Raw genomic sequence first — 24,264 nt, 5'->3', positions numbered from 1 at the left:
TCGCGAGATCCGACAACGGGATTATGAGTCAGAGCCTCAGTTTCAGATTTGAATTTGGCGCCAATACCCGGATATGTCTCGGATCCGACTCGGATCGGCAACGTTCGGGTGGGCTCAGATTTCAGAAATCCGAGTGCGCTCATCTCTAATATTCAGTCATTCCCACCTAGCTCCCACTCACCTGCAAGACCTGAGTCATATAAAGACACACACAGCACCATAACACTGCATCCCGGACACACTATCAGCATGGACAATATGTGTTGTATACTACACTACTACACTCATCCATCTAAAGAACCAGCCCCACATATTGGAATTGCTTTTATTTGATGGTGGGGAGGACACAGAGGCTCAGTGGTTATATCACGGTTAGGTAGGGTAGGATCCAGAGTCTAACGGTTCATGATGATACGTGCCGCCGTTGATACGTGCCGCCTTTGGTACGTGCCGCCGTTGGTATGTGACGCTGTTGGTACGTGCCGCCTTTGGTATGTGACGCTGTTGGTACGTACCGACTTTGGTATCGGTAGGGGTCCCATCCTGGTGGAGTGAATTTTGGTGGAGTGAAGGGCGGTGTTGCTGCGGAGAGAGTACCTGCCTTCTTCAGGTGCAAGTATGGGGATTAGCCCGTACTTACACCTGAACAAGGTGGGTACTTTCTCCGCAGCATTACTTCACTGATTACAAAGGCGGGCGGCTCTCTGATGCTTAGGTGTTACTTAGCATGCCTCTTGCTCCTCTTTTTCTTGGAGTTCTTCCTGCAAAATGAAGAGAAACCTGGTAAATGACAAAGGTCTAGGGAGCCATGTGCACATTACAGACATTTTAGCAGGGCATACATATATATACTGTGAGGGGAAGACACTGGGAAAGGGTTTGGAAGTGTGTACATTTGTACTAGATTTTTAACTTACTTTGGAGGCTCCTTTAGCCGTTCGTACGGTGTTTCTTTATACTCGTTCTTCATGAAAAGTTTTTTCCAGAAGCTCATTATGGTCCCAGAAGGTTTTTCTATAGATAAAATGCAAAATAAGAGTCATACTGGTGTCTTGAGATCTCCAATTGCCTGTTTAGAACAGAAACTCGCCCGAGATTCAACAGAAACAGAAACTTTTTTCAGATGGAATACACCATTTAAAGTACATACTTGTGGGACTACAAGTGGCAGCATGCACATGGGCACAGCTTGATACAACACTTGACTGATCTTCCAATGTAAACATCCTCCCACAACTAGCCTAATATATAGGAATATGTCTATCTGGGGGCTACAGTAGAAGTGAGCCCCCCAGGGCTGTGGCTGCTTCCTAGATGGGGAGATTTAACAAATTCCTTTTCTGAATGTTTTTTTTTATTATTATTATTATTTTTCCTGCTCAAGTCTGTCCCTGTTCATTGATATAGTTTTTAGATGCCAGAGGGGAAGAATTCAGGGTTTAATACAATTACAGAACTTTAACCACTATGCTTACCATTCTTCTTGGTCCAATCATATTCATCAAAATTAATTATATCAAGATCATCAAAGTCCTAAAAATAGTAAAATTATACATATGAATACATCTTGGCATTGCAATGTGTGAATAGTATGTAATATGTATGGTATGTAATAGTAACCAGTATGCATATCACTGGAATACATTTATCCCTGGCAGTAATAACATTTATAATTAAGGACACCTCGGACAACTTCTATCTCTTTAACATTACAGTACCAACAGCAACATTCTACTAGCAGTACATTAATCATACTCGCGTTGGCACAAAAGTTACACTATCATAGATGTCAGCTTCAATCCTACATACAGTTGATAGAGGTTTATTCTAATAATTAATAATTATATTGCTAGTAATTTCTGCATAGCTTTACTTACCATTGTGTAAACAGGTAGTTGGCCCTTGATGTTTTAGACTTGTAACAGCCTGGAGGGCCTAATATATAGTATTTTGCAGCATGACATCATAATGATGTTCTATACATTATGACCTAATATGACCTCGCAGCCATTATTTGCTAATTAAAAGGCCCCAACAACATTTACATGTTTCAGTGTTTTGGGCATTGCATGTTATTGCTTTAAAAACAAATAATAGGACAAAAAATTTCTAATAGTGGCTGTGCGAGGTTTTCTTGTGAATGCCCATGGTTCCTAATGTATGGGGTTTTTTTTAACTGACGTATAAACCAAACCTCCCAACTATTGAGGGACACTTAAGATTTAATTTTTAAAAATGTACTTTGTGTTAATGAATCAGAGAATTACCCATCCCTCTCCGCATACATTTGGTTACACGTTACAATAAAATACAGCTAACAACACTCAAAAACATTAACACAACCTAATATAAAGGATGTAAGCTGTAATAAACTATAAAATTGAATTGGGGGTCCAAAAGAAAGATTCTTGTGAGATATGTATAAACATGTATTTATATTAAAATAAAAAGAATGGATGTTTCTCGAATAGGAAAGTTGTGCTGAGAGGATGCAGATAAGGGAATACATATCAGATAAACTGTAAATGAAGGCTTATCTGATACATACTTGACTAAAAATGATTCCAGTGAGATTGTGCGAGTAGCACCTAGACGCAGCGCACTGTCAAAGGGGGCGTGTCCTGCTCTGTCCAAAGGGCGTGTCTAGCTCTAGCTGTGGGTGTATCTACTACATAGTAGCGCCCAGCAGAGTGTCCTGCACCACCAGTTGGAACCTATAGCTTTGTGTGTAGTTTGTGTATAGGTGGCTCGCCACCAGGATCTGTATGTGTAACAGGGTTGAAGAAAAGATTATCTTTATTTTACTGTAAACGTTACGGCAAAACGCCAGTGATAACCAAGCAGCGCAGCACTGAAATTACTGTGACATACACACACACAAACAGACACACACACACACAGGCACACACACACACAGGCACAGACACACACAGGCACAGACACACAGGCACAGACACACACACACACAGGCACACACACACAGGCACAGACACACACACACACACACAGGCACAGACACACAGGCACAGACACACACACACACACACAGGCACACACACACACACGCACAGAGACTCACACAGAAACACATACAGAGACACACAGACACACTCACAGATAGACAGCCACAGAGACTAAAACACACAGACACACACACACACAGACACACACTTATATTCTGTGTGCAGGACAATCTCATTGTCCAATTATCCTATGTAATGATTGCATCTGTGTACTGGAGACCAATTTCTTTTAGTACAGATCTATTCCAGAAATACATTACCTAATCTCATTGCCCCCGTTTATGAAGGGCAGTGACCATTTCTTGTAGTATGGAAGGAACAACAGAGATGCGGGAGTTTAACCTACCCAATATCCTGGGAGTCTCCCGACATTCTGGGGGAGTAGACCACTATGATCCAAGAGCCACAGTGGCCCTCCTCCCACAGATTAACATGGTCCTGTGTAGTACTCCCAGGTAGAGTCCTGGTTACTGTGGACTGAGAACCTTGGTACAGTACCATACTCTCACCAGTACTGACCTGACACTTCAATGTATTGGTAAATCTTGAATCCTGACCTGACTGTAATGTGAATCTTTTTTACATAGTGCAAAGAAAGAAAATTACCAACCGCAAAGCATAATGTGTTATTTATTTTTATATTACCTTAGTTGGAGCCCTTATCACTTATTTCTTTATTTTCTATGTATTTCATTCATATAAATAGTGTTATTGGGGTACTACCATCCTTAACCACGTAATAGACATATTAGTTATACCGAGAAACAGTCGTGGTTATTCTATTCTGGTGCACAGGGGAATAATGTTAAAACCTACGTATTTATTGATATGCTCAAAAAACCATTAACTGTGGTCCCACAATCATGTTTTATCATAGCACAGCACAATGTATCGTTTGATTTGACCTTATAACTGGACTAAAAATCTCTATAAACATTGGAACGATGGTGGACAGATTCTGCAGTGTACTCAGGACCGGCAGTGTCCATAGATCTCTATGGAGTGTGCAGTGTCATGATCTTATCAGCCGAAGGTTATGACAGATGAAGGTGCCCAGGACCTTCTTACCTCTCTGTATTACCCAGTATTGTTTATTACTGTGTTTGACCCCAATTGTAAAGCTCTACGGAATATGCTGGTGCTATATAAATAAATGATGATGAGTGTGATGGGGACTTTAACCACCAGACTTTGGTAATTAGAGGACTGAACACCTGGGTTGTACATGGCAGATGGAGTGCAGTTATTGGACATTGGCTTAGTAATATTTAATATACACTTACAAGAAGCGGTGGAGAGGGCCATAGAGTGGATTGGGAGCAGAGGACAATTGTAGGTGTATAATTGCCCTCTTGTGGAGGTTAAGGGTAGGGGGCATATTGGTTGTCCCCGATAGAAGTGGAGCTGTAAGGTTATATATAACCCCATGATTGGCTCATGGTTTGGGTTACTGTACCCCAGTATAATTCTTGTCACAAGGATAGGGGGTGTCAGGCGGCTGGTTGATGAGCACTGTTAGTGTGACCCTTGGGTTGTGGATTAAGCAGTGTGGTACACTGGGCATGGTGGGCCATTTTCTCTCCACTGCTTGGTGTCATGTTTATTACTGTATGAGTAATTATTGAATAATTTCAGGACAGAAATAGTATCCCTGTCTGTGGTCATGTTTTGAGAATCATGATAACGTCACCCGGGGAATGTACGTGTAAGTTCTATAGAAAGCAGCACTCTTTCCATTAAAGATCTCAGAGAGGACTCATTTCACTTTGATGTGGATATTTTGATGAATTGTTTATAAAAACTGGTGCAAAAAGGTGCTGTCACCCATTGCATTCAAAAGAGTATGAAAAAGATACAAATTGATTTGTTGCTATGGGTTACAGCCCTTCATTGTCCTGTGTATTTGTGCACCAGTTTATATCACCCACTTTGATTTTTGTCCTACTGATTTAAGTCTGTGCACCCTCTGTGTATACTGAGCATAAGACGCCTCTCCTGCAGCTTCAGGTGTAATAATCAGACTCCTCCCTCTGACTGAAGCAGCCCCCGTCTCAGGGACTTTGTCAGTTTAAGGATCCCAGAGGACGTTCTGAGCTCTGGGGAAGATTGAAAATTGTTATGGGTCATTGAATCTATAAACATGGGAGGTAATACAGTTATGGTAATGGAGAGGGTTATAATAGCCATGCTGGTGTTGTTATATCACATCTGATACTGGGTAATACAGACAGAGAGGTAAGAGGGCCCTGCTCACAGCTTACAATCTATGGGACAATGGTTTGATACACAAGGGCACCTGCTGCATCATATTGTACATTGGTCCAGCTAGAATGCAAAGGTAAAAAGTATTGTGTTGCCTGTGTGATCAGTCACACAGCAATGTTTGTCAGAGGGTTGTTGTCTTGTGTTAGCTGTGTAGAGGGTGGTAATAAGGTAACCTAGGGAGGGTAAGAGGGTGGTAATAGGGTAACCTAGGGAGGGTAAGAGGGTGGTAATAGGGTAACCTAGGGAGGGCAAGAGGGTGGTAATAAGGTAACCTAGGAAGGGCAAGAGGGTGGTAATAAGGTAACCTAGGAAGGGTAAGAGGGTGGTAATAAGGTAACCTAGGGAGGGTGGTAATAAGGTAACCTAGGAAGGGTAAGAGGGTGGTAATAAGGTAACCTAGGGAGGGTAAGAGGGTGGTAATAGGGTAACCTAGGGAGGGCAAGAGGGTGGTAATAAGGTAACCTAGGGAGGGCAAGAGGGTGGTAATAAGGTAACCTAGGAAGGGTAAGAGGGTGGTAATAAGGTAACCTAGGGAGGGTAAGAGGGTGGTAATAAGGTAACCTAGGGAGGGTAAGAGGGTGGTAATAGGGTAACCTAGGGAGGGTAAGAGGGTGGTAATAAGGTAACCTAGGAAGGGTAAGAGGGTGGTAATAAGGTAACCTAGGGAGGGTAAGAGGGTGGTAATAAGGTAACCTAGGGAGGGTAAGAGGGTGGTAATAGGGTAACCTAGGGAGGGTAAGAGGGTGGTAATTAGGTTACCTAGGGAGGGTAAGAGGGTGGTAATAGGGTAACCTAGGGAGGGTAAGAGGGTGGTAATAGGGTAACCTAGGGAGGGTAAGAGGGTGGTAATTAGGTTACCTAGGGAGGGTAAGAGGGTGGTAATAGGGTAACCTAGGGAGGGTAAGAGGGTGGTAATAAGGTAACCTAGGGAGGGTAAGAGGGTGGTAATAAGGTAACCTAGGGAGGGTAAGAGGGTGGTAATAGGGTAACCTAGGGAGGGTAAGAGGGTGGTAATAAGGTAACCTAGGGAGGGTAAGAGGGTGGTAATAAGGTAACCTAGGGAGGGTAAGAGGGTGGTAATAGGGTAACCTAGGGAGGGTAAGAGGGTGGTAATAGGGTAACCTAGGGAGGGTAAGAGGGTGGTAATAAGGTAACCTAGGGAGGGTAAGAGGGTGGTAATAGGGTAACCTAGGGAGGGTAAGAGGGTGGTAATAAGGTAACCTAGGGAGGGTAAGAGGGTGGTAATAAGGTAACCTAGGGAGGGTAAGAGGGTGGTAATAGGGTAACCTAGGGAGGGTAAGAGGGTGGTAATAGGGTAACCTAGGGAGGGTAAGAGGGTGGTAATAAGGTAACCTAGGGAGGGCAAGAGGGTGGTAATAAGGTAACCTAGGGAGGGTAAGAGGGTGGTAATAGGGTAACCTAGGGAGGGTAAGAGGGTGGTAATAGGGTAACCTAGGGAGGGTAAGAGGGTGGTAATAAGGTTACCTAGGGAGGGTAAGAGGGTGGTAATAAGGTAACCTAGGGAGGGTAAGAGGGTGGTAATAGGGTAACCTAGGGAGGGTAAGAGGGTGGTTGAGGATTATTATACAGAGAAGCATCTCTCATGTGTATTAGTTGGTGATTTCTCACCATGTATCTCAGTTACGCTGCGCACGAGATCTGCTGCACTTTGATGTTGCGTTGGTTTTGCACGGTGCGTATAGAGGTCGCTCTGCACATGTGACGGTGCCGCCTGCTATCGGAAGACGCCTCTGTGAACTAGACGTGCGTCTAGGTGAACAGAGAGATGGACAAGTCATACACATGTCATACAAACATACATGTTAAAATCATGATCTGTGTCTCCAGCGCAGCACTGGGTGCGGAACACAGATGAGGATGAAATAAGGAAGATTTATGCAGAGGCTGGATACAAAGCATCTCTCTCTCTCATTATTAGTATCTGTTTTCAACATGTATGTTTGTATGGACACTACACCATGCCATTATTCTGTGTGTAATTCTCTGATATTCTGTATGTATGGATGAGTGCACAGTATCACTTCTCTCTCTATGCTGGGTGTAATTATCTGATATTCTGTATGTATGGATAAGTGCACAGTATCACTGCTCGCTCTGTATGCTGGGTGTAATTCTCAGATATTCTGTATGTGTGTGGTAGAGATGGGGGGGTTGGGGGGTGATAGTGGGGATGTTTTCGGGGAATAGTTGCCAAATTTATGTATTTGCCTCATCTATTAACAGTGCATCTTTGCACTTTTTTCCGTAATACATAGCAGTCCCCATAGATTTCTATAGGGACTGCTATGTACCGCAATTTAACAATCATCATCATCACCATTTATTTATATAGCGCCACTGATTCTGCAGCGCTGTACAGAGAACTCTCTCACATCAGTCCCTGCCCCATTGGAGCTTACAGTCTAAATTCCCTAAAAAACACACACACTGACAGAGACAGAGACCAGGGTCAATTTTGATAGCAGCCAATTAACCTACTAGTATGTTTTTGGAGTGTGGGAGGAAACCGGAGCACCCGGAGGAAACCTACGCAAACACGGGGAGAACATACAAACTCCACACAGATAAAGGCATGGTCGAGAATTGAACTTATAACCCCAGCGCTGTGAGGCAGAAGTGCTAACTCCTGAGCCACCGTGCTGCCCAATGAATGGAAATGGTTTTACACATATGGTAATGTACAGCTCAGGCTGACGTACATGACCGTTTCTGCTATTTTTCAGCACTGTTCAGCTCTGCTCCTTAGAGCAGAGCTTTACACCGCATGTGTGGAGGGATCACACGATCCCTCCCTGTCACACAGCGCATGTGTGGAGGGATCACACGATCCCTCCCTCTCACACTCCGCTCTCTGCAATAGGCGGATCATGCGCACAAGGCTTCTTCGGACCGCACAGCAGCGTCGGGGACGAAGAGGTAGTGATAAGGTAAGTTATTAACTTCACAGGAACAGCAGTTTTCCGTGACTGCGGTTCCTGTGGAGATTTTTTAATAAATATGAGAAATAGTTCAATCCCCATCAATGTGATAAGGATTGAAAACTATTTTTATTTTATGCAGCTGTTGATAAATGTGCCCCTATATTACCAGCCGCAACGTCTGTATTTGTTTCTACACAACAGGGATAAGTTCCTGGATCTTTGGGCGATGAGGAAACGTTTTATGTTTTCTCTCCCTGAGGGTGAAATTACTTTTATTCATTACAGCGGCTGCTCCGGGTTCTCCTCACTCCGCCGTTACTGCACCACAAACTATCATCCCTGACAGTGACTGAGAAGGAATCACAGTGTCAGCATAGAACAGACCCCTGATAGCTCATGTAATCTCCATGTGGGGGGCTCACATGTGTCGGGGATCCTCTCGGACCCTCTAATTGGCTTCACAACTCAGATGTCTGATTATTTTATTCCAAACGGTATAAACAGGACGTTATATCACAGATAACATTATACTGAACCTTTACCCTTCAATAAATCAGTATTCTTTACATCTCTGGTGAGCCTGTGTTACATTATGTGGCAACTACAGGGGGTGAGTTACAAGAGTGTCATTTGGGTCCTAATTCCACCCCACCCCCCACTCACCCTGTGGTAATATGAAGCAAATGGGCCAGAATTAGATGGATCACATCATTGATTCCCCGTCCTGCAAGTTTGAGGGAATGAGACTTACCCCAAATCGGGAGAGTGTTCAAGTGTGATGTGGGTTAACAATATTGAGAAGTTATTAAGGTACATGGTATATATAGAGCAGAGTTAGGTGACGTCTTGTTCTGCAGCTGCTGTAGAACTACAAGTACCAACATGTCCATCACGCTGGTACACGTGGTTCCAAGATATCCCAGTGGAGAATGGTGCGGTCCGTTTGCTGTGAGTCTTCATTCTGTGAACTGGATGGTCCCATCCTGAGATGGAGCTTATTATAGAAGATTGATTACAGTTATTGACAACCTGTGTATATTATTCTTTGAACACAATCCATACTGACTCCTAATTACAGCTCACGTCTCCCTTCTCATAAATATACTTCAATTTCACTGAGTTATCCCAACAGTCTATTCTACTGACCTCTGTACAGATCTGCAGAACATTGCTCTGTTCCCTCTATCCCCTGACAGATACATAGTGATATATTCTGCAGATTATTACATTACTGACCTCTGTACAGGTCTGCAGAACATTGCTCTGTTCCCTCTATCCCCTGACAGATACATAGTGATATATTCTGCAGATTATTACATTACTGACCTCTCTAGGGATCTGCAGAACATTGCTCTGTTCTCTCTACCCCCTGACAGATACATAGTGATATAATGATATCTTACAGAACTTAGAATCTCCCAGCACAAAGTTTATTTTTCTCAGGTGATTATTTGATTTGAGATTTAATGAAGATAAACATGTTAGTGTCTTATCTGCTGGTAGCTAAATGTTCCAGTATTTCCAGACACGATCAAATGTTCACATTTATTATTTTCTATTAATTCCTGTGCTCCTGCACCTCTCCACACGCAGACCAATTATATTCCGAGTTTGTGGGATTATATTACTCTGCAAAACTGATTTAGAGAAGCTAATTTCTTTCTTTGCTTAGAAACGCAACGTCTCCATTTTCCACCGAGGTTTCTGCAGCTCGGGGTGATAACAGCAGCGGCCGGTTACACCCCAAAACTTCCTCCCAACATTAACTTAATAAATGGTATCCGTAGAACTCTAATATGATTCATGTACACGCTACACGTCTACGTTATCAGTCTGTTAACGGCTGTAGTGTCAGTAGTGCAGATTGTTTCCATGTGTGCCGGCAGCAGGGGCAGCACAGATGTGGTATCTAGGAGGGATTTGGTGATGGGGTTGGGGCACATTTCTCCTATGGCTCCTTCTGGGTCCTCATTACAGTTAGGACTAAATACAGTGAAATGTAAAATCTGCTCATAGAGGGGCTGATTCATGTACAACAGAAGGACGCGGAACTGGAGCATTTTTCCGCCCGTATTCAAATTCGAGATACATTTGGAATCTGGGTATAAGTACGCCCTGTCTACACTGTCTATTCATTACTTGTTATATGTACGCCCAGGCATATGTGTAATATCAAGTAGCATCAGAGCAAAAAATAATGTCCTGTAAAATAAGTAAACAACTATAAATAATACTAAAATCATTAATAAAATTATGTGTTTTTTAAAAAAAGTTTTTTTTTTTACTTTACATACATAAATCAGGATGTTCATAACGTGTACTGTACATACAATGTATTTATATATACTCTCTTCCTTGCATACACGTGTTCTGTGCTATCTAGTGGCACACATACGTGTAGTCTGTAATACAAGGACGATGACGGTCATCACTATCAGTCGGTACTTACACCTGCCCTGTAGCTGGCGCAAATAATACAGATAAAAAATATGTACTTTAGAGTAATCCAGGACTTAATATCTCCCAACTCGACAACTCTGTTCTGCACAAGATCTGCGTCTCTCATCCACCCTCATTACATCCTCCCATTACCGGTTACAGGACTTTTTTTCGGGCTGCACCCACTCTATGTAATTCTCTCCCTCGCACAATAGACTTTCCTCTGGTCTACAAACTTTCAAGTGTTCTCTGAAAACCCACCTCTTCAGACAAGCTTATAATATTCCTCAACCTCCATCTTAACCTCACTACCGTTACACAATTTCACACATGACAACTACCCCTTGACCAACATTGTTGTGTGACAGGATCATTTAGCTTATGAGTCACTTTTACCTTTGCAGTCTGGCTGGGCCGAAATGCAAAATGTACACTTAACCTCATGTATCAAACTTCCATTGTCCCATAGATTGTAAGCTTGTGAGCAGGGCCCTCTCACCTCTTTGTCTGTTTTACCCAGTTTGTTTATTAGTTTACTGTGTTTGTCCCCAATTGTAAAGCGCTACGGAATATGTTGGTGCTATATGTTAGGAACCCCTCCAAACGGTACAGCAAAACCTGGAGTCTGCTCTGATGTACACTGTTGCCCCTAGTGGTGGGGACAGACTTGGCCGCAGACTAACTGAGGGTCGTGAAATGTGCACGGGCTGGGGAGAACCCAGGAAAGCAGAGTGAAGTCCAGGCAAGGGTCGAGGGCCGGCAGCAGACAGCGTATCCAGCAAACAAACCGAAGTCAGAGGTCACAGGCAAAACAGCAGCGTAAGAGTCCAGGCAAAAGATCAGGGGGCACAGGCGATCAAACGTAGTCAGATATCCAGGCAAGGGTCGGCAACCATAATAAAAATTCAATGGATAACAGAGAGCACGGAATACAGCAGGCTAGTACGCAGCAAAGCAGGAACTATAACTGGCAGGGGGTCTTGCCCCTTCCTGCCTTATATATGTGATGTGGCCCAATAGAATAATCCCTAGTATCAGAGGGAAGGACAGCCCAGCTGGGCACTAAGTTATTGTATTGCGCGTGCGCCCGGCTGTACTGGACGCCATGACGCGGCGCTACAGCAGAGAGCGTCCCGACCGTTGCCTTGGCCGGAACACCGGGGCACAGACAGAAGCGAGTCGCAGCGATGCCTCAAAGCGCCGCGGCTCGTGACACTATAAAGATAAATCATGTCCCCAGCACCCACTAACTGTACATTGCCTACATCATCTGCCCTTTTCCAACCGCGCTCCGCCCTTTGAGTCGTAAGCTGTCGCAAGTGTCAGCTGTGTCGGGCATGAATTGCATAGGTTTAGTTTTGGAGCAAGCACAGAGCGTATTCATCCAAATTAATGTGCACAATGGACTTACTTCTGAACATGAATCAGGCCCGGAATGAGGGGGGGGGAGTATCGTGATTTACACTGTAAATCACGGTGTAAATATAAAGCTGCCCCGTGTGTTTGCTACACGTAAGAGCAGCCAGGATGTTCTCTGCATTTGCACAATTAAGCTCAATGTGCTCCTATCTGTAATGAGGCCCTTTGTGTATAAATAATGTGTAACTGAAAAGAAGCCTTTGTGAAATAAGCAATTTCTATGATTGGAGCCTAATGTCCAATAAATGACAGCAGAACCCGGAAGATCAAAATTATCACTGTACTTCTAGAGAAAAACCTTGGGGGAGGTTCTAGTTTTCTAGATGGAGCAATTTGGGGAGTGTTCCCAATACAATGATACTTCAGAGACTCTGCAAAGGTAGTATGGTGACAGGAAACCAATATCTAGATCCTCTCTGGGCTGCTTGCTGTATAACGCGGCACAGAACGTTCTAGATCCTCTCCGGGCTGCTTGCTGTATAATGCAGTACAGAACGTTCTAGATCCTCTCCGGGCTGCCTGCTGTATAACGTGGCACAGAACGTTCTAGATCCTCTCCGGGCTGCCTGCTGTATAATGCAGTACAGAACGTTCTAGATCCTCTCCGGGCTGCCTGCTGTATAACGTGGCACAGAACGTTCTAGATCCTCTCCGGGCTTCCTGCTGTATAATGCGGTACAGAACGTTCTAGATCCTCTCCGGGTTGTATAACGTGGCACAGAACGTTCTAGATCCTCTCCGGGCTGTATAACGTGGCACAGAACGTTCTAGATCCTCTCCGGGCTGTATAACGCGGCACAAAATGTTCTAGAGCCTCTCCGGGCTGCCTGTTGTATAATGCGGTACAGAACGTTCTAGATCCTCTACGGGCTGCCTGGTGTTTAGTGTGGTACAGAACGTTCTAGATACTCTCCGGGCTGCCTGCTGTATAATGCTGGGAGAGTAATGAGCACTTAAGTTGCTCAGTTGGTAAATTGATGCTGACACTAAACTGACACAATGCCCTTGATGTTAATAGTGTTTGTTCAGAGCTAGAAGCAGCGATGTTTTCTGTTTGTTACAGAGGGGAAAACACCTCTATTTAGTTGAGCAAAGAGATCATAAATAGCTGAGAATCATGTGCATGAGGCTGCTGGTTAATTGTCTGTATCTCACTAACAAACCCCGGTAATTGGCAAAATAACCTTGACACATTTCATTCTGCGCAGTCTGCATTCCTGTGCATACACTGTACATCCAAATTAACTGGAGCGATGCTCAGCTGCTGCGGAGCGGAGGGCAGAGAATGGGTGCACTGAAGAATAGCAGTACTGGCCGCACAGCCAGTTATAATGAGCTGATAGCAGAGAAGTGATTGTAGTGTGTCAGACGTTGTATCCATTCTACAACACTGCAGTATTCACATCTCACTGACAATAGAGCATTGTGATAGAGGTACGTCTGTGTATTGACACCTGAGCCTGGTACAAAGATGGGGATCAGATTGGGCACAACACTGGGATCCTGTGTCCTCTAGCTACTGTAGAACTACAATTCCCAGCATGCCTTGCCAAATAGAAGCATTGTAATAGAGTTTGTGTGATCTCCTTGTAACTATGTATATGTCTCCAAGCATGGCCCTTAGTGTCTCCAAGCTTAGCCGCTTTATTGAGCCTGAAACTAACATTTACCCCCATGACAAATTCACCCATGCAATACACACAGACTTCAAGCAAACATGTCAACTGTGTTCCTCAAAACATAATATATAAATTCCTTGCAATACATTGTTTTGCCTCCAGAAGGCGCTGTGACAGAACTGTGCTGCGCAGATGATTTAAAAGTATTAGTGCACTTGTGCTTTGTGAGTCAAAGTATTAAGTTTGTGTCTCGCTTATATGAATCATGGCATCTATGGTGTGAGAGGAGGTAACTGTCAGTCACCTGCAGAAATAACATGTTAGCAGCTGAATAGCAGTGACCTGCAGGTGATTGACAGTTACCTGTACTCAGACCACAGATGCTGCACTGTGCAATATACAAACCATAATAAAACACAGACAACACGCCCCAGTACTTCGCAGTCTGGACTGGTTCCCACTATAACAGTGAGACCATGAATACTGTGCCCCCTGCCATGCTGAATACCAGTCCCAGTGGAAAGCAGGCTGTCTGGTGCAGGGGCTGGTGGAGGATTTGGGGAGGGTGCATACTGCCCATTGAAATCGCTCTGCCAGTCAGAACTTGTAGTTTCACAAGAGCGAGAGACTCACAGGGCTGGATTTACTAAGAATCGAGTTTGGTAGCGGTTTGAAACCGCCACACATTGACGGAGGTTTAGTGGTACAAACCGCCGCATTTACTATAGGGCAGTTTGAGGCTTCAATTTAAAATGGATGGTGATGTGTGGCGGATGGAGAAAGCTAAACCGCCATCAAAACCGTCATCCAAAAGACAGGACAGGACAGTTTTCATACCTGCTTCTGTTTGAGCTATTTTGCCTTTCAGAACAAAAGAGAAAGCACCATTGACATTTATATTATGTTAGCAATCATTATTTATTGATTAAAGGGGTAAATTAATGTAACTTATGGGGGAATTTTTTTTTAATTATATTAAGGGGACAAAATTATTTAATTATTATATTATTCGGGCACTATGTAATGCTAAATTGTGCATAATTATATCCACCATTAAAAATCAGTTAATAATATTATATATTCACATTACCCACATAATATAATGCTATAATAGTGTCCCCTTCAAAAAATATAACAAAAAAAAAATTCCCCCATAAGTTATTAAATTCATTTTGCCCCTTAATCAATGAATAACTATTGCCCAAATAATGTAAATGTCAGAGGTGCTTTCTCTTATGTTCTGAATGGCAGCAGCAGTTTGAGCAATCTCCAAACTCACAACCACCTTTCATTTTGGGCGGTTTTGTAAACACCAGCTTAATAAATCCAGTGGTTTGTTAAAATCTGGATGGCGATTTGTAAAGTGGGGGTTTTGAAAAATGTCAATTCTGTCCGTTTTTAATGGTGGTTTGGGCGTTAGTAAATCCGGTGGTTTTAAAACCACCAGAAAAAGCGACGAAATCTGGTGGTTTCACCAAACTGCCCTTTAGTAAATCTGTCCCACAGTCTCGGACCTCCGAGATGCGTTGTCAAAAAGCAACACGAATTCACGTGCATAATGTTTTTCATTGTTTTTAAAGAGACATCATATTAATTGGTAAAACACTATACATTATATAGAGGTCCAGTTGCTGAATAGATGAAGGGTACGTACGTAAGGGCTGTTACATCAGACATTGTTAAGCATTGTACAGTGCGGCAAACATTTTATATGTATTCTATGAACTTTTTGGGATTACAGCTGGTTCTCGGCAGGAAGCACATAGTAAGCGCATCATTCATATTAAATATGTAGTTAGATATTTGTTGGTAACGCTCTATAAACTTCTACCATAGATAACCTCTGAGTCCAGTGTACTCCTTGTACTAATGCTTTAGGTGACTCGTCTGGTGGCTGTTCTCCGAGACCTGTGAAATACTGAGTGTAAAGTGCTGTAAACCAGGAACATTATTATTTATTTATAAGGTCAACAGAAATCCCTACCCGCGCCGTGGGAACAGGACTACGTTACAGATCTGTGGGTAGTTTCCCACAAACACGGCTATCAGTAATCATTACTGCTCCCCAGTTTTTGGAGTGTGAGCTGTGTGGTCTCTTGCAGCGTCCACACTCCCACATCACCAGGTAAATAGACACCCGACAGCTGTTGTCTGGAAGTCTCCGGTCTCTGCGTGGCACTCCCGGGGGATTGTGAGGGTGAGAAGCTTTCAGCCCGGGTAACTGAGACACCTCCAGTGTGTTGGGATCGCAGTATCTCTCAGCTGCCCCAAGTAAATCTTCAGTCAGCGTTGCCAGAGGAGGAGCAGGTGCAGAGACGGGCGAAGGCGGCGATATTGATGGATAAATCCCGTCTGGATCTTTTCTCTTCCAACTTCCTCTATATTCTTGTAGTTAATGTAATAACTGCCATGCTCTCCTTAGCTGTGATACAGTCCTTGCAGATTGTACTACAGATATACCATACATGTGGCATACTGGGATTTGTAGTTCCACAACAGCTGGCCTATGCATGCTCAGGGGCTGGATGGAAAATTTCACCCCGGGGGGGTGAGACTCGGCTCAGCAGCCTATTACGAACATTTTAAAGTAAAAAAAATGTAGGTGGCCCAGTGACCCAGCCCAAGGTTGTCCACTATGGTCTGTGCCCCCCAAACCCCAGCCTGCCCCTGTGCCTGCTATAGATAATTCCACAGACATTTATACCTACACAATGTAAATCCTTTATGGGCAGCACGGTGGCTCAGTGGTTAGCACTTCTGTCTTACAGCACTGGGGTCATGAGTTCAATTCCCGACCATGGCCTTATCTGTGAGGAGTTTGTATGTTCTCCCCGTGTTTGTGTGGGCTTCGTCCGGGTGATTCGGTTTCCTCCCACACTCCAAAAACATAATTGGCTGCTATCAAAATTGACCCTAGTCTCTCCCTCTCTGTTTTTCTCCCTGTCTGTGTCTGTATGTGAGTGTGTGTCTATATTAGGGAATTTAGACTGTGAGCTCCAATGGGGCAGGGACTGATGTGAGTGGGTTCTCTGTACAGCGCTGCGGAATTAGTGGCGCTATATAAATAGATGATGAGGAGGAGGAGGAGAATATACCCCTCACAGAGTAGGGACTCAGGTATGGGGGAGGTCGGAGCATAAAGGATCCTCAGTGAGTTTCGTGAGGGGACAGTGTGACTGTGATTGGAGGCGTTGGAGCGGCTTACACTACTTTGGAGGAAAATACAATTTCCATTCATCTGATCACACATGTTTGTTGTGAATCTCCCAACCCCAATAATTGTATCGTTGTAGTGTCTCCTAGGTCTTTGGTAATTAGTAAGGCTTGAGTAAGAATTGTAAATCCAATTATCCGAGTAAATTGATAAGCTAAGTATTGGTTTAACCCACAAAATGTCAGCCTCGACTGTGCACCGTGACAGGAACACTTTAAATTAGCCTCATTGCATTGTAATACTTAGTATCCAATCAGAAATTAGCTTTAATCAGTTCAATAAAAGTAAATGTCATTGGTTGCTAGGGTTACAGCTATAAAACAGACGACTTCAGTAGTGATAATCGCATATCGGCCAATAAAACTTCATGGAAAGGATATTTTAAGGGTTAAGTTCCACCCCCTCCCTGAGCATCTCCCTTGTTTCCAGCCGAGTCGCCATAGATCCGATGAGAAGGTTTTGCTTTAGGCTTTTATTATTCAGGATTTATTAAGCATGTAGCAATTTGCAGAACGGCTTTAGGATTAAAAAGACAAGACGACGTTTGCTACATTCACAGATAAATTAGCATTAAATGTATCAGCTTCAGATTCAAAAATGAAACTGAATTTAGAATGATTTTCTTGCAAAAAAAACATGATTCATTTTGGATATTGATCACAGTAATTAGTAATTCTCCAGGAAATGTTATTGTTACAAAACAAAATTGTTTTAGGGATAATCCTACATTTAACCAGAGCCGGGAGGATGATTGACGCTTCCAGGAGGGATATTTTCTGCAGAGGACAAAGCGTTATTAGGAGAAGGAAACATAGAGACAACTAAACAACAATGTGCTTAAAAAAAACAAAATCACAGTGTAAAAATTCACTTTAAATGAGACTCTGATTTGTTTGGAAATCACTGAAGAGAGACTGAGATTCTTACAGCCTGGACTTAGGATAAAAAGTCCTCTGGGGCTTGTGTGTCAGCATTCAGTTTAACCCTCGCCATCCTGAGACCAGAACAATGCTAATCAGCGCAGCTAGTGCCGCCCCTTGTAGCGTGCTGCCTCTCCTCATTAGCATTGAGCGCCCTCTGACCCCTTGTTGACATTTCTGCGCAGTTTATGACACGTAATTAAAATCTGGTGGCCGGCAAACAGCTTTGTTTTTATTGTCTTTCCATCTCAGCTGTCAATAGTAATTATATCGCCCATGTGCTGCTCCTGGAGGAGATTGGAGGGGTAGTAATGGGTTTGTTTAGTGATGCGATGCGGATTTGTGCCAACAAGTGTGACTGTGTTTAGTGCATCGTACACTGTTCTGGGCCTTTTCCTTCTCAGTCTACCAGCCACCTGCACACAATGGAGGCCATTTTCTGGGCGGGACTAGTATTCATGAGAAGGCCACAGATATGAGGCAGGCGTGATACAACCGAAATGACAACACTCTCCTCTGTAGTCTACTCCTGAGAGGATGGCTTCCAATCTGATTGGATGCCTTCACATGGGTGACCTCCGAAATGCAGCTTAAACGGCACTTTATAAAGCGATCATACATGTCAAGGACCATTGACCGGGCCACTCAGAGCACCGATGGGTCGATAGAGCAGACGCCATCATTTTACATCGTGGCAGCACGGTGGCTCAGTGGTTAGCACTTCTGCCTCACAGCGCTGGGGTCAAGAGTTCAATTCCCGACCATGGCCTTATCTGTGTGGAGTTTGTATGTTCTCCCCATGTTTCCTCTAGGTGCTCCGGTTGAATGTTGTGCTGTACACTCCAGTTAATCAAGTCTCTTAATGTATAGCTTTTCCTTTTTTAGGCAGAGTAACAGAATGCCTCACAGCACTGGGGTCATGAGTTCAATTCCCGACCATGGCCTTATTTGTGTGGAGTTTGTATGTTCTCCCTGTGTTTGCGTGGGTTTCCTCCAGGTGCTCCGGTTTCCTCCCACACTCCAAAACCATACTGGTAGGCTAATTAGCTGCTATCAAATTGACCCTAGTCTCTCTCTCTCTCTCTCTCTCTGTCTGTGTGTGTGTAGGGGATTTAGACTAAGCCCGAATGGGGCAGGGACTGATGTGAGTTCTCTGTACAGCGCTGCGGAATTAGTGGTGCTATATAAATAAATGATGATGATGATCGATGCTCCAGAGAGCCTCCACCCTACATATCTATGATCCCTTTGTACAATTCTGTTTGGACTGTGTTCTGATCTGTTCAATGCAAGTTCAATGGAGTGCGGCTTAAGACGTCCTGTGTATGTATTATTGTCTTAATAAAGAACATTATAAACTTTATTGGGGCAGGTACTGATGTGAGTTCTTTGTACAGCGCTGCGGAATTAGTGGCGCCATATTAATATCTGATGATGATGATGACAATGATGAATACTGTCTTAGAAAAAAGGCTGCTGGGTCCACATTAATCTGGTCAGTGATTAATTCCTTTTCTCCCAGTTTACCGATTTAACCAAACTCCCAATTCCCTGCTTTTGTTTTTTTCCCCAGCATCTGCAGGTCTCAAATACCCAATGATTGAAGCTTTGTTTCTCCTTGTGCACACTAAGAAACAAAAGCTATTACATTGTATTATTATTACTGATATTATTATTAGCGGAGGGCTCATACCCTAACTAAAATGAGTAAATTGACTAAATATGTCTTGACGTCAATCGCAGGATTTTCGTGTAATGGGCAAAAAAATGCAGAGATGAAAATTCCATAGTTGTAAACATGTTTTCTTATATTCTCATTAAGAATTAATTCAATCCTCGAAGGGGCTGATAGATTTTATACCGTTTTTCTGGTTAGAATTTCAGGCATTAAAGCCATAACATTGTGATTTGATCTGTGATACACAATATGATTCACAGAATGCTATATTTAGTGATACATTTGTGGTTATACTGTGAAGAGCTGTTAGGTTGATTTTATGCAGTCACAGCAGATTGTGGACATCTCCCTGTGCGCAGTACAATTATTTCATATGGTTTATGCTAAACGGGGCATTGGCCTCAAAGGGTTCTTATTCTGAGATGTAATGCATGTAGTACAGTGGGCTACTAGCAGCTCTGGGTCTGTGACTGGGAGCAGATGTGATGTCCGTACTCTGGTCCTAGAACTCTGCTCTTAGCTCATGTAATGAATGAACAACGGTGGTCACTTTATAGGTTGTATCTTTATTTCTATAAACAGGAATCTTAAATCTTAATAATTAATGTTAGTTTTAATCCTGTAATGAAGTCTTAAAGGAGCAGTCCAAAATTGAATTTTGCGTGGAGCTCAATCAGTTATTTAAAAAAAAAAAAAAAAACCCCAACAAATTATTCTTGGGTTGTATAGACCATTTGTCAGGTCAGGGGGGGGGCGGCTGTAACTCTCCCGCCTCACCCTCCTCTTACTGTCTCAGTGACTGTGTCCCCAACCCTAACCCCCCCCCCCCCACCCCCACAAACTTTCCATCTCATGAAAGCTAATCTCACGTGGAGGGCACTGACACCTGCTGGGTCTGTTTCAAAAAGGAGTGATTGGTGATAATTAACTGAGTGATCCACGTAGGACCATTTTTAGTTTTGCATGTCGTTATCCTTAAGGCACATTACAGTTATTTGGTGAATAATTAAATATTACATCACTAAACTGTTCAAACTAAACTGTGCCTCAACATTCCTATAAAAGTTCCTGTTTTTGCAGTATGATAGTATAATATATATATATATATATTACAATGTTCAAATTTCTCTCAAAGTGATTCTTAAACTAGTTGCTCAAGTTGGCGCTTTTAAAAACTTCAAAAACTTTTTTGATTTTTGAAGAGTAAAAAAAATTGAGCTAAATTGGAGCAAACAGAAAAGATTTGACCATATTTGAGATTGTTGGAATATTTTTAATCTGTACAGTATTTTGCAGCTTGTGCAGTATGTTTAACACTTTTCCATCTGAACGACAAACTTGAACACACTGATGTTTGCTGTTCAAATTAATGCAACATTTTAAAGTTAATTCTAAGGCATTTACCAAAATCATCATTATCAACATTTATTTATATAGCGCCAGCAGATTCCATAGCGCTTTACAATTGGGAACAAACAGTAATAAAACAATACTGGGTAATACATACAGACAGAGAGGTAAGAGGGCCCTGCTCACAGCTTACAATCTATGGGACAATGGTTTGATACACAAGGGCACGTGCTACATCATATTGTACATTGGTCCAGCTAGAATGCAAAGGTAAAAAATATTGTGTTGGCTGTGTGATCAGTCACACAGCAATGTTGGTCAGAGGGTTGTTGTCTTGTGTTAGCTGTGTAGAGGGTGGTAATAGGGTAATCTAGGGAGATTAAGATGCTGGTTGAGGAATATTATAAGCTTGTCTGAAGAGATCTTTACCATAAAGATCAGTTTCAGTCACATTATAATCGTATGTTGCTGTCTCTTTGGGGCTCGATGTCACTGGTGTTACCGAACCGCGTGTGGATCCAGTGTAATCTGATTCTCCTTACGGGACGTAGCACACGCCCTTACACAACATTTAGTGCTATGTCGCGATGTTCAGTGAGCTGCTGTTGACACGGTCCAGATATTATGGAATAAGTGAGCCCCATTTTTACATTTTATTTCTAAACTTCATATTTACACAAAACTGTAAAATAAATCCTCTTAACTATAGATGAAAGCAGCACATCTGCATCTCCTACAGCGGCGTTAATAAAACATGTTTATAAGTGTGAATAATTAAGATATACAATATTAACTATAAGCACCAATAAAATTATCATAAATTATCAGATATTTCCATAAATCATCAGCTGTTTTAAAATACAAATAATTAACTATTCAAATAAACACCTTTTCTCCGACTGCATGGGGATTATTTGCATAATGAATTTGAAGTCTTATACATAAAGGTTCAGTATCAGCCCTGAAATCTGACACCAGGTAATTATCACTTTTACCCCCTTCGCCAGCTGATTAACAGTAATGATTGGTATAATGATTCCTCTTAAAGAAATATCTTCCATATCTGTCCTGTCCCCTCATTGGTTTACTGGGTTATTTATAGGAGATTTGCAGATAGGAAATGTCACATTGGTGGTTCTTGCTGCTAGGTGCATTTATCAGATGAAATACAGATTAATGGAGATGTTTGTGTACTTAAAACAGTTGTAGGGACCTTTTCATTCCTCTTCCCAAAGTGATATAGCTATGAGCAAATTTTACTTTTTAACCTTCTAGTATGCTACTCGATCTGTCTGTCATTCATCATGATGTGTAACTACTGCCTACCTCTAACATGCAGGGACAGGGCAACTGCAATAAGGTCAAGGGTCACTGGGGGTTGTACATCCCAAGCCACGCCCCCTCGGCGACTTACCCAAGCAGCAGCGACACCACATAACTAACGCGTTTCACGTGCTGTATGTAACCAGCGCTGAGCGCTGACAGTGTGTGTGGAGCCATTGGAACCTGCGGTACCAGTGAGTAATTGGTCTCAGTCTGGAGGCATGTCCTGTTTTGCAACAAGTATAAAAGAATATATATACAGTGCACGGTGGCTTAGTAGTTAGCACTTCTGCCTCACAGCACTGAGGTCACGAGTTCGATTTCCTACCATGGCCTTATCTGTGTGGAGTTTGTATGTTTTCCCCCTGTTTGCGTGGGTTTCCTCCGGGTGCTCCGGTTTGCTCCCAAATTCCAAAAACATACTGGTAGGTTAATTGGCTGCTTTCAAATTGTTCCTAGTCTCTCTCTGTCTATGTGTGTGTGTGTGTGTGTGTGTGTGTGTGTGTGTGTGTTAGGGAATTTAGACTGTAAGCTCCAATGCGGCAGAGACTGATGTGAATGAGTTCTCTGTAAAAGCGCTGAGGAATTAGTAGCGCTATATATATAGCTGATGATGATGATGATGATGCACTACATGTAATTTTGACAGATAATATTACTATTTATGGCTCTCTTTGGATGAAGCAGATCACCATGGCTGGATATGAGTTTAACGATAGAGCTAAACAATAAACTTAGATGGATACGGCCCTCTCAGAATATTGCTGTGTGGCCCTGTAATTCCTAGTGGCCCCCCTGCATAATTACAGGTCCAGCAACGTGCAGCTCAGTTGCCCCATGGGCCTTAAAGTTCAAATTTAACCAAGGAGCTTGCATGTGTATTCCAGGTAATGTGGATTTCCTCCCACAGTACAAATATATGCGGATAGGTTAATGGTCTTCTCTATAACATGACCCTGGTGTTGGGCGTTTGTAGTTGGGAATCAGATTGTAAACTCCGCAGAGCAGGTACTTTGTGAATAAACATTCTCTGGTTGTACAGTGCCGTGTCATATGTTAGCGCTATATAAGTAAAAGATGATAATAGTGCAGGTGTCCGCAATAAAGAGAAATTAAAAACTAACCTCTAATTTGTGTTTTATACCACATCGATTTCCAGATATTTGCAAAGGTCCAGATATAGCTCCTTCTCCCCAGGAATGTCCTGAAGTTCTAGGAGTTCTCACATCATACCCACTTGGATTCACAGCAGATCGTGTCATCCTGGCCCACCCCCAAGCTGTGTTATGTCACAATTAGTAGCAGGAAGGAGGCTTAATGACATCATTTGCGCAGCCACGCCCTGTGCGCTCAGCCCTGGGGTCTCTCACAGGAAATAACTTCTTTTATTATTTACTCTACTATTTTATGAAACAAGTTTAATTTTCAATATCTTGTGGGAATAGAGGGGGTACAGACAGGGACGGGGTAGTTCAGGTTCAAATAAGTGATTACATAGAAGTGATAGAAAAAACAAAACCCAGAGATTATAACCGGGATCAGTGTTACTGTTATCCAGACCTTACTCCATGAGCTGCTGAACATGTAGCCCTATAGTGTGTACAGTAGTATGTATGCGTCACACGTATGTAGATAAACGGATAGATATGTAGCTATAAGAATACATCATGCCGCATTATTCAGCTGTAAAGGGATCAATAATCAGATAATCGCGGTGAGTGCAGCGAGCACCCAGAGGGCTCCTGGGATATTACAGATCCATCAGGGATAAACTCACAGGGGAGCTGCTGGTGGTGAAAATATGATACTTATATAACTGGGGAAATTCATAGAGGATATAGGGAGAGAGACAGGTAAGAGACCCTAGGATTGTGGCCCCTGACAGCCTGATCGCTCTTATATAGAAGTGCATTAGTCTAATTCCCATGAGCCAGTGATTCATGTAACACTGTACTGAGGACAGATACATTTGGAATCAGAGGAAAAAAACATGAAACTGGAACAATTTATTTAAATGTTCTTAAAATATTCTCCACATATCTCCACATCTGCCCCCAAATAAAGGCAGGCTC

At 42.8% G+C, this 24,264-nt stretch overlaps 1 protein-coding gene and 1 long non-coding RNA gene across 4 annotated transcripts in view; one reads left to right on the top strand and one right to left on the bottom strand.

Moving 5' to 3' along the window:
- The window catches only part of ATRNL1 (attractin like 1), a 489,225-nt gene that overhangs the window by 395,839 nt on the left and 69,122 nt on the right, over positions 1 to 24,264 (top strand). The gene's annotated exons all lie outside the window — the stretch shown is intronic.
- Positions 312 to 1,535, bottom strand: LOC142160150 (uncharacterized). Its single transcript, XR_012693071.1, has 3 exons — positions 1,476 to 1,535; positions 918 to 1,014; positions 312 to 761 (listed from the first exon to the last, which is right to left on the bottom strand). It is a non-coding gene; the product is annotated as an uncharacterized LOC142160150 (long non-coding RNA).

Source organism: Mixophyes fleayi, chromosome 6 (assembly GCF_038048845.1).
Source record: "Mixophyes fleayi isolate aMixFle1 chromosome 6, aMixFle1.hap1, whole genome shotgun sequence".
NCBI lineage: Eukaryota > Metazoa > Chordata > Amphibia > Anura > Limnodynastidae > Mixophyes > Mixophyes fleayi.
Note: the sequence above shows the minus strand (reverse complement) of the source record. Positions and strands in the feature narration are given on the sequence as shown.